This window comes from Nerophis ophidion, linkage group LG25 (assembly GCF_033978795.1).
Source record: "Nerophis ophidion isolate RoL-2023_Sa linkage group LG25, RoL_Noph_v1.0, whole genome shotgun sequence".
NCBI lineage: Eukaryota > Metazoa > Chordata > Actinopteri > Syngnathiformes > Syngnathidae > Nerophis > Nerophis ophidion.
The window spans coordinates 18,776,932-18,793,858 of NC_084635.1; the positions used below are offsets into that span (position 1 = coordinate 18,776,932).

Sequence of the window (16,927 nt, forward strand, 5' to 3'; positions counted from 1 at the left end):
CACCAAACATTGTATGTGACTAATCACTATTAACGTTGTCGTCCTCTACTGGTCAAATTTAGCACTACATGTATTAAACGAGGTTTCATCGTTACTCTCAGACAAAAAAACAACACAACCACGAGTAAAAAAGACAAAACAAAGTCAGCAATTTCAATACAAAACAAACGGAATACATTTTTGCACAAATGATATCTACTTTTTGACCAAGTTTCGTGATGAAGTTTACTGGGATTTTTACCAATGTTGCTGCTTGTCTGGATCAACGTGTCGTTTAAAAGGTCCGCCAGGAAACATTGACTTAAGCACTCGCTTTGGGTCAAATATTCTTACTTTGTTATCCAGTCATTGCTAGAGGTCCCATTTTTGCAATTTATCTAGATTTTTTTTCCCTGGGTGGAATGAATAGTTTTGTTCTTTTCACCAATGTACCGTACAGTTTAAGAATCCCTGGTATGGAACATTGCCACTGTTCTTTTTCATAATTGTATGATTGTATTAGCTCTCTGTGCTCATTAGCAAAATCTATTATGTTGTTTCTCTGCCTCTATTGTGTCACAGCGTAAAAATAGGTAGTGAGCCTTTGGGCTGTACTTGATCAAACAAAATCCTGGCTGACCGTTTTTTGACCTTGCGCCTGGACTAATCACCAAATCAGACCTCAACACGTGCTCTGCGTAATGTTTGACGATTTGCACTGTCTGTTGACATCTCTGCAGGGTTTGTTTGAGAATGCAGCAGCACATCTGCATCTGTGTGACAGGAATGACAGTTCAGCTACAAAAGTTTCTAGAAGAAATGGAAAGGAACCTAAATATAACTTTTGCGGCTTTGTGAAGTCTGTTCACCAGGCTGCGCTTCCCCCCCCAAAAAAACCCAATAAACACAGGCCTGGTTTGACCCTAGATCAGTGGTCCCCAACCTTTTTGTATCCGTGGACCGGTCAACGCTTAATAATTTGTCCCGCGGCCCGGGGGGGTGTCCTTTTTTCTTTTCTTTTTTTTTTTCTTCTTTGTCATAAAAAAGGGACGTTTTTGTCATGAAAAAGGGAGGTTTTTGCACAAATTGTAAGTGTATATTGTGTTTTTTATGTTGATTTAATAAAAAAAAAATGTAAAAACAATTTATTTATTTTTTTTTTTGCCCTAGATAACAATTCTTGGAAAACAAGATTTGGAACATTAGCCTCAATTGTTATTATTAATATGGAACTTAACCTTCTCCTAAGACTGTATTTCTCATGTGTCTCTACTAAGCATACTTGCCAACCTTGAGACCACCGATTTCGGGAGGTGGAGGGTGGGGGGCGTGGTCGAGGGTGGGGCGGAGGCGTGGTTTGGGGGCATGGTTGGCGCGGGGGGCATGGTTAAGAGGAGAGTATATTTACAGCCAATATTTTTTATATTGGCTGTAATAATATATATTAATATATATATATATTAATATATATATATATATATATATATTTTTTTTTTTTTTTTTTATATATTCTGTCTATCTATGGTTAAGAGGAGAGTACATTTACAGCCAATATTTTTATATTGGCTGTAATAATATATATTAATATATATATATATATATATTAATATATATATATCTATATATATATATATATATATATATATTAATATATATATATATATATATATATATATATATATATATATATATATATATATATGTATGAAATACTTAACTTTCAATGAATTCTAGCTATATATATTTATTTTATTATATGTATAAATAAAATAAATAGTTGAATTTCAGACGGCACCTATGAAATACACAGTAATAAAAACACAGTTGTTCTACAAACTGTACTGTGCTTGCTGGGTATAAAAAAAACAACAACACCTACCTTTCACTATTTGAGTAACGTCACTTCCGAGTTTCCAGAAGATGGCGCCGGTATGTGCTTTGCCCTGCCGTCTCTCGCTGTTAGCTCTGTGTCGGGCCCCACCTGGATTAGCTGTGCCCTTGGACTTGCTGGCACCCGTCAGGTTCCATCAAAACGTTTATCTTGAAGGATTTCTTCACTTCTCGTGGTCGGCGGACTTGACTTCCTCTGTGTGACGGAAAAATGGCTGAGAGCCGGTGAGTCCGCCCCTCTTAATGAACTTCTGCCTCCGGAGTGTTCCTACTTTAATTCTCCGCGGTCATCCGGTCGAAAAAGAGGAGGATTAACAGCCGTTTTTAAAAATGACTTTAAATGCCGTCAGATCCGCCTGCAATCCTAATTTTCAAGCTTCGAACTGTTTATGTTTGTGTTGGAGGGGGCGTGGCCTACAGCTCCAGCTGAATTTTGGGAGATTTTCGGGAGAAAATTTCTTCCGGGAGGTTTTCTGGAGAGGCGCTGAATTTCGGGAGTCTCCCGGAAAATCTGGGAGGGTTGGCAAGTATGCTACTGGGAAAATCATCCATAATGCGGTGAAACCAGTTTATGTCGATGCCACTCCGACTGGCTGATTGATGACAATGCTCACAAATTCAAACTAGGGATGACGAACAAATAAAATATTTAATCGTGATTAATTGTATTTTGTTCATCCATCTATCCATTTTCTACCGCTTATTCCCTTTGGGGGCGCTGGTGCCTATCTCAGCTACAATTGGGCGGAAGGTGGCGTACACCCTGGACAAGTCGCCACCTCATCGCAGGCTGACAGGAAACAAAAGACAGGAAATACTACTCACAGACGAGAAACTAAAACACACACAAACTGTCAGGGGCAAGCCTGACAGTAGGAGAAACGGTAATACAAGCGGGAGGTCCGTGGGGCTGGAGAGAGGCGTCAAGAGGTCCGTGTCCAAAGCGGGGGTCGAGGATCGAGCGAGGCAGTCAGGATATAGAGGTGGTCCAAGAAAGTGAAGTGCACAGCTCACTTCCCAGGCGACGGAGGAAATTCTGAGGAAACAAGGAAAACGACAAGGACAAATGAGCACAAGGGCGGAAGGACACTGAGAGCGGGAAAAACAAGGTGAGGAGCCACAGACGTGAAGCTTACTGCAAGCAGACAACTACGTTCCAGCACTGGATTTCTGGAAACACTGGCTTTTATGGGGAGTGGTCTCATCAGCAGCAGGTGTGTTGATCGATGATTGCACCCAGCTGTGCAGGTGCGTGGCAGCAGAAGCAGAGCATGTTTGGGCGTGTCCCGCAGTGCGCTCCCCGGCGCGTGCTGAGGAAAGAAAGACTGACTGTGCAATGAAATTGGTCTCAAGATAATACACACGTGTAAAAAATCATTTGAAATTATATGCCCAGTTTAATGATTAGAACATTGATGGTCCATGTGGTCATTATTTTTTGTTGTGCATCCAGGGCTTCATTAGTCTGTCAAGATAATGTCGACATACGGCGAGCGGGAACAAATTAAATGGGTTTGACATATTTTAAGAGGGAAAAAAACTCAATAGCCTGGAAAAACAGCAGCTTTAAAGGCCTACTGAAACCCACTACTACCCACCACAAAGTCTGATAGTTTATTTATCAATGATGAAATATTAACATTGCAACACATGCCAATACGGCTTTTTTAGTTTACTAAATTACAATTTTAAATTTCCCGGGAGTTTCGTCTTGAAAACGTCGCGTAATGATGACGTGTACGCATGACGTCACAGGGTTTTAGGAAGTGTGAGCGCTACGCACACACACAGCTAAAAGTCGTCTGCTTTAATGGCATAATTACACAGTATTTTGGACATCTGTGTTGCTAAATATTTTGCAATTTGTTCAATTAATATTGGAGAAGTCACAGTAGAAAGATGGAGTTGGGAAGCTTTAGCCCAGGGGTCGGGAACCTTTTTGGCTGAGAGAGCCAAGAATCCAAATATTTTAAAATGTATTTCCGTGAGAGCCATACAATATTTTTTTTAACACTGAACACAACTAAACGTGTGCATTTTTAGGTTAGACCAACATTTCTAGAGTATAATAGCTCTCTTATTATTTGTAATAACATTGTTATTCTGAAGCTAACTGTGGAGGGGGTGTGGCCTGCAGGGTGTGCCAGGACCGGCCTCGAAATCAGCGACAGGTGCGTAAACGGCCCACCTGGGCCTTGTTATCTAATCACCTGTCGCTCTGTTACAAGCAGCAGCCAGGAGGAGAGACGGGGTTTGGGGCTGGAGCCAGAGTGCGAAGGAGAAAAATTGAGAAAAAGACAATTACTGGAAAGCAACGGAGAGACTGACTGAAAAATAAAAAATATTGCAACCCTGAAACAGGCTCTCATGTCGGTGCTTGGTGGTCTGAAGAACCCCCGGGAGGGCAAACCCTAAACGAATCAATAATAAATAAATCACTTCTTACCCTTAAAGCAACTTTTTGAACAAGTGCGGTAGAAAAAAGGATGGATGGATTTAAATGCATGAGCATGTTTTATATTTTGCACGTTATTTTTAACACTTCTATTACAAGTGGAATTATTCATTACTTATTGTGTTAAGCAATGTCAGCTCAGATATATCGAAGAGCCTGATGCAGTCATCAAAAGAGCCACATCTGGCTTGAGAGCCATAGGTTCCCTACCCCTGCTTTAGCCTTTAACCACACAAACACATGGTGATTCCTTGTTTAAACATCCCGGAGGTGAACATTTACTATGGATCACAGCGCGTCAAGACCGAATGTCAACCAGCAGGTTTCGGTGAGAAAATTGTGGTTAAAAAGTCAATTCTTAACGGATAAAAGCTGAGCTTGTGCGGTCCATAGCTGCCGTCGACTCCCCTGAGACACTCTGCGTCAACACTCGGCCGTGGACACACCCCTCCCACTATCAGGTACTATTAAACTCACTAAAACACTAGCAACACAATAGAAAGATCAATCAATCAATCAATGTTCATTTATATAGTCCTAAATCACTAGTGTCTCAAAGGGCTGCACAAACATAAGGGATTCCCCAGATTTATCCTAGTAAATGTGTTTAAAAACATCGGAATACGTCCCAATCCTGTGGCGTTTTTTTTCTTAACTCGTTTGTTTTTTGTTTTTGTTTTTTTCTAGTCCGTCACTATCAATATCCTCAAACACGAATCTTTCATCCTCGCTCAAATTAATGGGGAGATTGTCGTTTTCTCGGTCGGAATAACTGTTTTTTTTTGGAGACTCCCATTAAAATTGATGTGAATATATGAGGAGCCCCCACACTTCTCCTGTCCAAAGGCAAAACCCAGTAACTCAATTTTGGTCAAAACTGAGCTGATAATAATTTTGGAGTTCCTAGGTGATATGCTTTACATTAGTGTATGCGATATTGTAATTTGTTCCGTAAGTAAGCTGTTACGCGCATGGCAGGACCTAGCAACTACCACATAACCGCGTAGATACAACGGAAAAACCTAGTATCTCAAGGGACCAATCGGAGCTTCTTCGTCAGTCGCCTTATTGTCTTCAATGAGACATTTGCACGAATGGGGGCCGACGGTCAAGCTGATTATGTGATATTATGGCACGAGGGGATATTTGGAAGATTGGCCCAGGATGTTGCAAGCACCTTCGTTAAATGTATTGTTCTTGATTCTTCCCCTTGCATACTCTTTTGGGCAGATAACTGTGGAGGTCAAAATAAAAACTGGACGCTGTACACGGCTCTTGCCCAATGTGCAAACGCAGAATGGGGCCCACCCGAGATTGTGATAAAATATCTGGAGAAAGGGCACACGTTCATGAGAGCAGATTCAATCCATGGCTCAATCGGCAAGAAAATGAAAGCTCAAGAAAACATCTATACGTTTGATGACTTTGTAGATCTTTGTAAGACAGCATCAAGATGGATTGGTTTTCCTTTGTTTTCTCAAAATTAGCTCGAAGTGAGTTACTAGGTTTTGCCTTTGGACGGGAGACTTGTGACGTCATCGTCTGCGACTTTCGGCAAGTATTAAAAGTGGCAAACTTTATCGTGGATGTTCTCTACTAAATCCTTTCAGCAAAAATATGGCAATATCGCGAAATGATCAAGTATGACACAAAGAATGGACCTGCTATCCCCGTTTAAATAAGAACATCTCATTTCAGTAGGTCTTTAAGATTTCTGTTTTCAGCAGCAGAAGGGCAAATGTTTGTTCACACCCAGGCTGGCGATGAGAAGGACTCTGCAGCGTGTGCGTTGTTGGTTCATGTTACCTCTGGCGGGAAGGCAGCCTGCTGCGACCTTGACCTTGGCCCTACAATTATGCTCAGTGCAGCAGAGTCTCCGCTTGCTTCCGACACGTCACCCCCTCCATGCACACATTCCCATCAAATGTTTACAACTCTTCAACACCTGTGACAAAAACAAAATACAAAATTAATGGCATTAAACAAAATACACCTAGATTGTGAAAACCGTTTTGTTGTTTGTTTTTTTACTATAAAACCCTGCGATGGAAGCCCCAAAACATAACAGCTACTTTAATCTCCGTCTGCAATCATAGAGCGGCCATAGAGTTGGTAGAGCGGCCGTGCCAGCAACTTGAGGGTTGCAGGTTCGATCCCCGCTCCCGCCATCCTAATCACTGCCGTTGTGTCCTTGGGCAAGACACTTTACCCACCTGTTCCCAGTGCCACCCACACTGGTTTGAATGTAAAAATTACATATTGGGTTTCACTTTGTAAAGCGCTTTGAGCCACTAGAGAAAAAGTGCTATATAAATATGATTCACTTCACTTCAAAGACAGAGAAAAGCAGCAATGCCAGTAATTTACAGGAATTGGGTGCAAGTAGCGGTCATCACACTTTTAATTAAGTTGAAAGTTAAAGTACCAATGATTGTCACACACACACTAGGTGTGACGGAATTTGTCCTCTGCATTTGACCCATTCCCTTGATCACCACCGGGAAGTGAGGGGAGCAGTGGGCAGCAGCGGTGCCACGCCCGGGAATCATTTATGGTGTTTTAACCCCCAATTACAACCATTGATGCTGAGTGCCAAGTAGGCAGGCAATGGGTCCCATCATTTTATAGTCTTTGGTATGACTCGGCCGGGGTTTGAACTCCCAACCCACCGATCTCAGGGCGGACACTTTAACCACCAGGCTACTGAGTAGGTTGTTTTAATGCATTTTTAGGTGGTGACTTGTCCAGGGTGTACCTTGCCTTATGCCCGAATGCAGCTGGGATAGGCTCCAGCATCCCCCGCGAGCCCAAACGGGACAAGCGGTAGAAAATGGATGGGATGGATGGATGGTTATACAAACAAGCACAATAGCTGCTACTGTACCTACTGAATGTTCTGGGCCTGGGCATTAAGGCGGCCATACCTACAGTTTGTGTATGGAAGGTTTCTGACCTCATACATTTCTACGTACCTCTAGAAAAAGTGTGAATCTCTGGGCAGCTAAAGATTTGATCCAATTCTTATTCTTGCAGTGTCAATTTGTTTTCAGAATCGATTCTCGATTCAACACAATTTTCGATTCAAAGGAGAAATATGCTATTAGAGAAAAATGTAATTTAAAACCTTTGTACGCATGCATGTACAACACTTAAGACCTTCAGTTTATCTGTATGTGGAATTAAATCATGGAATGGATTAAGAAAAGCAATCAAACAATGTACTAATATGATCCACATCAAAAAACACTTCAAACTTAAAGGCCTACTGAAACCCACTACTACCGACCACGCAGTTTATATGTCAATGATGAAATATTAACATTACAACACATGCCAATACGGCATTTTTAGTTTACTAAATTGCAATTTTAAATTTCCAGCAAAGTGTCGTGTTGAAAACGTCGCGGTATGATGACGCGTGCGTCTGACGTCTCGGGTTGTAGCGGACATTTTTTTTCCAGCCGAATCCAAGCTATAAGTAGTCTGCTTTAATCGCATAATTACACAGTATTTTTGACATCGGTGTTGCCGAATCTTTTGCAATTTGTTCAGTTAATAATGGAGAAGTCAAAGTAGAAAGATGGAGGTGAGAAGCTTTTAGCCTTTAGCTACAAAAACTTAGCCGGTGTTTCCTTGTTTAAAATTCCTGAAGATGAAGCTTTACTATGGATCAGAGCGGTCAAGCAAACATGGATCCCGACTAAATGTCAACCGGCAGTTTTCGGTGAGAAAATTGTGGTAATAAGTCGCCTCTTACCGGAGACATCAGCAGAGCTTCCATACTGCTGCAGCTGCCGTGACTTCCCTCAGAGACTCTGGCGTCAACACACCCGTGGCCACACCCCTTCGACTTTCAGGTACTATTTAATCTTACTAAAACACTTGCAACACAATAGGCAGATAAGGGATTTTCCAGAATTATCCTAGTAAATGTGTCTAATAACATCCTAATCGCTCCCACTGCAATTGCTTTTTTTTTTTCTTCTGGTACTTCACTTTAAATTTCCTCATCCAAGAATCTTTCATCTTCGCTCAAATTAATAGGGATATTGTCGCTTTCTTGGTCCGAATAACTCTAGCTGCTGCTGGCTATGATTGTAAACAATGTGAGGATGTGAGGAGCCCTACAACCAGTGACGTCACGCGCACATCGTCTGCTACTTCCGGTACAGGCAAGGCTTTCTTATTAGCGACCAAAAGTTGCGAACTTTAACGTCGATGTTTTCTACTAAATCCTTTCAGCAAAAATATGGCTATATCGCGAAATGATCAATTATGACACATAGAATGGACCTGCTATCCCCGTTTGAATAAGAAAATCTCATTTAAGTAGGCCTTTAAATTTTTACAAAGTACAAAGAAGAAGAACCATGATAAACATTCTGAATGTATTTCATCCATCCAATCTTTCATTCTCAAGATAATCTTACTTGTCTCATCATATGAAATGTAATTTACTTTACCAATTATTATTTTTTTTTATTGTGATTACTTATGGAGTACATTGTGAATAAATTGAGGAACAGGAAGTGAACAAAAGTTTTAGCAACTGTTATGTAAAGGAAAAGGGGTATGATTAAATAAGCTCTGCTTCTTCCCAACTCCTTTTCGAACATGTTGAAAAGAGAAACTGGAAATTGTGATGTATCATTTTGTATGCATGCATGTTCGAATTAAACTCATATTCAAATCAACTCAAACCGATTCTTGCAATGTAATATTTGGTGCAATAATTATAATGACATTTTTTCAAAACAGTTCAGGTGATAAAAGCTTCGCCCTGTTGCATGGATCCATGCTGGCATAAAAAAACACTTTTTAAAAATGGATTCGTACGAAAAAAAAGAAGAACAATTTTGATTTTTTTTTTTTATTGATTTTTTTAAATGATGTGTTGTGATCCGTTGCCCGAATCATGTTTTGTTCTGTTAGTTTGACAACAAAAGCGAAGGAAGCAATCTTGCATGTACAGTTCTAAATAATAGTCAATCTTTGAGCCCTGAGGAGCATGTGAGACAAGCATAGATAGAAACATGCTGATTGGCAGCAGGTGTGGACCAGCTGCAAATCAACAGCAGGTAAGGGGGAAAAAACACAGCGCCCAGTGGAACAAGCAGGAAATGGAAACAAAAAAAAACCCTCTGATGGGAAGTATCGTATTTTTCGGATTAAAAATCGCACCAGCCGGAAATGCATAATAAAGAAGGAAAAAACATATATAAGTCGCACTGGAGTATAAGTCGCATTTTTGGGAGAAATGTATTCGATAAAATCCAACACTAAGAATAGACATTTGAAAGGCAATTTAAAATAAATAAAGTATAGTGAACAACAGGAATAAGTGTACGTTATATGACGCATAAATAACCAACTGAGAAGGTGCCTGGTATGTTAACGTAACATATTATGGTAAGAGTCATTCAAATAACTATAACACATAGAAAACAGGTTGAAATCTTCTTCCTCGATGTCGCTTCTAAACAACTCTGCCAATTCCACATATACGCCGTGAATGAGATCAATAATATTATTTGATATTTTACGGTAATGTGTTAAAAATTTCACACATAAGTCGCTCCAGAGTATAAGTCACACCCCCGGCCAAACTATGAAAAAAATTGTGACTTATAATTCGAAAAATATGGTAAATACAAAACAAAGAAGCACAAACAGAAATTAAGTGACAGATCTTCACATAATAAGTCTGTTATTCGTTTTAATAACATGGTTATTCGGAAGGTCCATCCATCCATCCATCATCTTCCGCTTATCCGAGGTCGGGTCACGGGGGCAGCAGCCTAAGCAGGGAAGCCCAGACTTCCCTCTCCCCAGCCACTTCGTCCAGCTCTTCCCGGGGGATCCCGAGGCGTTCCCAGGCCAGCCGGGAGACATAGTCTTCCCAACGTGTCCTGGGTCTTCCCCGTGGCCTCCTACCGGTTGGACGTGCCCTAAACACCTCCCTAGGGAGGCGTTCGGGTGGCATCCTGACCAGATGCCCAACCCACCTCATCTGGCTCCTCTCAATGTGGAGGAGCAGCGGCTTTACTTTGAGTTCCTCCCGGATGGCAGAGCTTCTCACCCTATCTCTAAGGGAGAGCCCCGCCACCCAGCGGAGGAAACTCATTTCGGCCGCTTGTACCCGTGATCTTATCCTTTCGGTCATGACCCATAGCTCATGACCATAGGTGAGGATGGGAACGTAGATCGACCGGTAAATTGAGAGCTTTGCCTTCCGGCTCAGCTCCTTCTTCACCACAACGGATCGATACAACGTCCGCATTACTGAAGACGCCGCACCGATCCGCCTGTCGATCTCACAATCCATTCTTCCCCCACTCGTGAACAAGACTCCTAGGTACTTGAACTCCTCCACTTGGGGCAGGGTCTCCTCCCCAACCCGGAGATGGCACTCCACCCTTTTACGGGCAAAAACCATGGACTTGGAGGTGCTGATTCTCATTACGGTCGCTTCAAACTCGGCTGCGAACCGATGATAAATAAAGTACTTCTTACCATTAATGCGACTTCTTGAACAGGTGCGGTAGAAAACACATGGATGGATTAAAATGTATGAGAATGTTTTATATTTTGAACGTTATATTTAACACTGTGATTACCAGCGGAATTATTCATTACTTATCACGTTAAGCAATGTCAGCTAAGATTGATCTGCATACTTGCCAACCCTCACGGATTATCCGGGAGACTCCCGAAATTCAGCGCCTCTCCCGAAAACCTCCCGGGACAAATTTTCTCCCAAAAATCTCCTGAAATTCAGGCGGAGCTGGAGGCCACGCCCCCTCCAGCTCCATGCGGACCTGAGGTACGTGTCGACAGCCTGTTTTCACGTCCGCTTTCCCACAATATAAACAGAGTGCCTGCCCAATGACGTTATAACTGTAGAATGTAGTTCTTGATTTCTTATGTGGGTTTATTGTTAGGCAGTCTCATTAACGGCAACAACACACAACAACAGCAGTCACGTTTTTGTCTACCGTGAAGCAGTTCGTCTGCCGTAAACACCAATGTTGTGACACTGTTAAACAGGACCATACTGCCATCTACTGTGCATGCATATGTGACAATAACATCTACGGCTTTTAGAGCAGTGGTTCTCAACCTTTTTTCAGAGATGTACCCCCTGTGAACTTTTTTTTAATTCAAGTACCCCTTAATTAGATCAAAGCATCCATCCATCCATCCATCCATTTTTTACCGCTTATTCCCTTTTGGGGTCGCGGGGGGCGCTGGCGCCTATCTCAGCTACAATCGGGCGGAAGGCGGGGTACACCCTGGACAAGTCGCCACCTCATCACAGGGCCAACACAGATAGACAGACAACATTCACACTCACATTCGCACACTAGGGCCAATTTAGTGTTGCCAATCAACCTATCCCCAGGTGCATGTCTTTGGAAGTGGGAAGAAGCCGGAGTACCCGGAGAGAACCCACGCATTCACGGGGAGAACATGCAAACTCCACACAGAAAGATCCCGAGCCTGGATTTGAACCCAGGACTGCAGGTCCTTCGTATTGTGAGGCAGACGCACTAACCCCTCTGCTACCGTGAAGCCTAGATCAAAGAGTTTTGGTGGAAAAAAAAAAGATAAAGAAGTAAAATACAGCACTATGTCCACATTTTCTGATTTATTAAATTGTATAACAGTGCAAAATACTGCTCATTTGTAGTGGTCTTTCTTGAACAATTTGGAAATAAAGGAATAAAAATAACTAAAAACGTGTTGAAAAATTAACAAGTGATTCAGTTATAAATAAAGATTTCTACACATATTGCGATGAAGGGGCGACTTGTCCGCCCGATTGTAGCTGAGATAGGCACCAGCGCCCCCCGCGACCCCAAAGGGAATAAGCGGTAGAAAATGAATGGATAGCTGTAAATATACTCCTCCACTCTTAACCACGCCCCCAACAACGCCCCTCGCCCAACCCCCGACCACGCCCCCCCCACTTCTCTTAATCGGAGGTCTCAAGTTTGGCAAGTATGTTTATCTAAAAGCCAGATGCATTCATCAAAAGAGCCACATCTGGCTGGCGAGCCATAGGTTCCCTACCCCTGCTCTAGAGCCGCGGGTTGCATGGAATTAAAACACATTTTAGTCTGAGCAATAAAACAGCTTGAAACGACATGTTTTTATTTTTAGATCAACAAGACTCCTCATTCATCATTAATCACCTTTTGTGAGCACAATTGGACATTGAAGTGGTGCTGTTGATGCCACGTGACTTCATCCTACCTTGTGGTAACTCTTGACCTGGGAAGACTCTATTCCGCCGAGTGCCGTTTTCGGAGAGAATGTGCTGTAATGTAGAAAAATAAAACGGATACACGGCAACAAACGCACGCCAGCTGAGTGACTCACTGTGCGTGTCCTCGTCATTAAATGCCCGACAAAGAGCGAGCATAACAAGTGTGTAGTAACCCTGACTCATTCAATTATTTTACTTTGCTCATTATTTCAGCGACACGAGGGGGGGAAACAACGCCTCAAATGTGCCATAACGTTCACAGCGAAACACTTTCGGTGGTTTTGGTGAAGCCCAGTGGCGGACTGGCACGCTCTGTGCTTGCATAAATGTGGGTGCACACAGATGGTGCGATGCACTCTTTCGCTCTTCACTGACATCATGCACTGTGACGTCCTATACACTAAATATGTAAATCTCGCAGGCAGCTCCCACAGCTCTTCTGCAACATGTATATTTGCTAGAGGAAGACTTCGGTATTATGGTGAAGACGTAATAGTGTGCAAGCTTATTTATAGACAAGTTGTACCGTATTAAGTCAAGGCATAGAATCTCCAATGAGGTGTGTTATTGTATGCCTGCTAGCAGGCTTTGTAAGGCCATTACGAAATCTGGTTAAAGAGACAGCCCCACTGCTAATATACAAACCCCGTTTCCATATGAGTTGGGAAATTGTGTTGGATGTAAATATAAACAGAATTTGCAAATCCTTTTCTACCCATATTCAGTTGAATGCACTACAAAGACAACATATTTGATGTTCAAACTCATAAAATGTATTTTTTCTGCAAATAATAACTAACTTAGAATTTCATGGCTGCAACACGTGCCAAAGTATTTGGGAAAGGGCATGTTCACTACTGTGTTACATCACCTTTTCTTTTAACAACACTCAATAAACGTTTGGGAACTGAGGAAACAATTTTTTGAAGCTTTGAAAGTGGAATTCTTTACCATTCTTGCTTGAAGTACAGCTCAAGTTGTTCAACAGTCCGGGGTCTCCGCTGTCTTATTTTACGCTTCATATAGCCCCACGCATTTTTGATGGGAAACATGTCTGGACTGCAGGCGGGCCGGGAAAGTACCCTGACTCTTTTACTACGAAGCCACGCTGTTGTAACACGTGGCTTGGCATTGTTTTGCTGAAACAAGCAGGGGCGTCCATGATAACGTTGGTTGGATGACAACATATGTTGCTCCAAAACCTGTATGGACCATTCAGCATTAATGGTGCCTTCACAGATGTGTAAGTTACCCATGCCTTGGGCACTAATGCACCCCCATACCATCACAGATGATGGCTTTTGAACATTGCACTTATAACAATCCTGATGGTTATTTTCCTCTTTGTTCCGGAGGACACCAAGTCCACAGTTTCCAAATATAATTTGAAATGTGGACTCGTCAGACCACAGAACACTTTTCCACTTTGCATCAGTCCATCTTAGATGAGTTCGGGCCCAGCCAAGCCGGCAGCGTTCCTTGGTGTTGTTGATAAATGGCTTTCGCTTTGCATAGTAGAGTTTTAACTTGCACTTACAGATGTAGCGACCAACTGTAGTTACTGACAGTGGTTTTATGAAGGGTTCCTGAGCCCATGTGTTGATATCCTTTACACACTGATGTCGGTTTTTGATGCTGTACCGCCTGAGGGATCAAAGATCCGTAATATCATTGCTTCATGCAGTGATTTCTCCAGGTTCTCTGAAGCTTTTGATGATTTTACGGACCGTAGATGGTAAAATCCCTAAATTCCTTGCAATAGCTCTTTGAGAAATGTTCTAAAACTGTTCTACAATTTGCTTACAAATCGGTGACCCTCGCCCCATCCCCTGTTTGTGAATGACTTAGCATTTCATGGAAGCTATTTATATACCCAATCATGGCACCCACCTGTTCCCAATTAGCCTGCACACCTGTGGGATGTTCCAAATAAGTGTTTGATAAGGATTCCTCAACTTTTTCAGTTTTATTGCCACCTTTCCCAACTTCTTTGTCACGTGTTGCTGGCATCAAATTCTGATGTAAATGATTATTTGCAACAACATAAAATGTTTATCAGTTTGAACATCAAATATGTTGTCTTTGTAGGCATGGAGACTGTTTCGACAAACATTTGTGAAAGAATGGGCCGCTCTCAGCAGTTCAGTGATTTCCAGCGTGGAACTGTCATAGCTGTGCAGCAAATCCAATCGTGAAATGTCCTCATTCCTAAATATTCCAAAGTCAACTGTCGGCTTTATTATAAAAAAATGGAAGAATTTGAGAACAACAGCAACTCAGCCACCAAGTGGTAGAGCACGTAAACTGACAGAGTGGGGTCAGTGGATGCTGAAGTGCATAGTGCAAAGAGGTCGCCGACTTTCTGCACAGTCAGTTGCTACAGAGCTCCAAACTTCATGTGACCTTCCAATTAGCCCACGTACAGCACGCAGATCCGTGGCCCAGATCACATTTTGTTTAGTCATGTTCTGTGGAGCCTATTTTAGCCGCATTCGGGCGGAAGGCGGGGTACACCCTGGACAGGTCGCCACCTCATCACAGGGCCAACACAGATAGACGGACAATATTCACACACTACGGCCAATTTAGTGTTGCCAATCAACCTATCCCCAGGTGCATGTCTTTGGAGGTGGGAGGAAGCCGGAGTACCCGGAGGGAACCCACACAGTCACGGGGAGAACATGCAAACTTCGCACAGAAAGATCTTGAGCCAGGGATTAAACTCAGGACTACACAGGACCTTCGTATGTGAGGCAGATGCACTAACCCCTGTTCCACCGTGCTGCCCAAATAGCAAATCCCATTGTGAAAAACAGAAGCAATTTTTCCAATAGGAAATAATGTAAACGAAATTATTCCATTCCAGACACTCACATATATGAACACAAAACACATTTCATGGAGAATAATTATAGTTTTACATGCTGAAAACAGTGCAACAATCATATAAATGAAGAATGAAATGGATAAATGAACAATTAACATCCATTTTATCTTTATTGAAAACTCTTAATGCCAAAGACCACACTTTGATTTAATTCTTGAATTCAATAGTGTTTCTCACCTTCTTTATCAAAGTGTTGTGACTCAGAAATTTCTTTGGCCTGATGGTGTAATATTTTGTAGTTATACTCGATAGAAAAAAATCACAGACTGAGTTAACCAATTTGTTTGGCAAAGCATTCAGTAGGGTAAAAGGCAAATTTGTCAACAAATGACTTCATTTCGTGTGTGACTTTCTATACAAATAATAAACAATTTTTGAAAAGGTTCACAAGTCATTCATAAACAGAACGCATGCTGGCCCCACTATGGACTGGACTCTCACACTATTAACTAGATCAAGCTTGGGCAATTATTTTGACTCGGGGGCCAAATTTAGAAAAAAAAATGTGTCTGGGGGCTGGTATATTTATTTTTCGGAACACTAATCCAAAACCTCACAATATTCTTATTGGAATGCTAAAAACGTTAAAAAACGGAATGGAATTTTACCTTTTCTACTGAATGACACACTCAGAATGTACATGAAAATAAATAATTTGGGATTTACAATATCAACTATGAAGGATAAAACACTGATTATTGACAACATGTGAACGTCACACCCCCTCTCCATTCACATATTTTACAATCCAGCAAAACTCAACAAAAATGCAACAAACACAGCGAAATATGAACGCGAAAGGTAAAAAACAAAATCTGATATATGATATATCACTAAGCTTTAGAACTCCATCCATCCATCCATTTTCTGCCGCTTATTCCCTTCGGGGTCACGGGGGGCACTGGTGCCTATCTCAGCTACAATCAGGCGGAAGGCGGTGTACACCGTGGACAATTCCCCACATCATCACAGGGCCAACACAGATAGACAGACAACATTCACACTCACATTCACACACTAGGGCCAATTTAGTGTTGCCAATCAACTTATCCCCAGGTGCATGTTTTTGGAGGTGGGAGGAAGCCGGAGTACCCGGAGGGAACCCACACATTCACGGGGAGAACATGCAAACTCCACAGAAACATCCCGAGCCAGGGATTGAACCCAGGACTACTCAGGACCTTCGTATTGTGAGGCAGACGCACTAACCCCTCTGCCACCGTGAAGCCCGCTTTAGAACTTTGTTGTAAAAATCTCCTTCCACGTCTGTCCCTGACACCCACGTTTCAGGCTCTGGAAACACTTTGTGGAAACGCTCCCCACCCACACTGCTTGGTACCTCATCTGAGCTGGTGTGACTTACCTTACCATAGTATCTAATTAAATGACCATACTAACTAATTAAATGACCATAGGTGGGGAGGACCTATGGTTCTCCTATGATCCT

At 42.1% G+C, this 16,927-nt stretch overlaps 1 long non-coding RNA gene across 1 annotated transcript in view; it reads right to left on the reverse strand.

The window, feature by feature from the left end:
• Positions 1-2,421: 2,421 nt before the first annotated feature.
• Positions 2,422-16,927, reverse strand: part of LOC133542878 (uncharacterized) — a 57,679-nt gene continuing 43,173 nt past the window's right edge. The window contains exons 4-6 of the long non-coding RNA XR_009804238.1: positions 6,131-6,269; positions 3,006-3,179; positions 2,422-2,905 (exon numbers count right to left, since the gene is read on the reverse strand). This is a non-coding gene — a long non-coding RNA (uncharacterized LOC133542878). The remainder of the gene's footprint in view (positions 2,906-3,005; positions 3,180-6,130; positions 6,270-16,927) is intronic.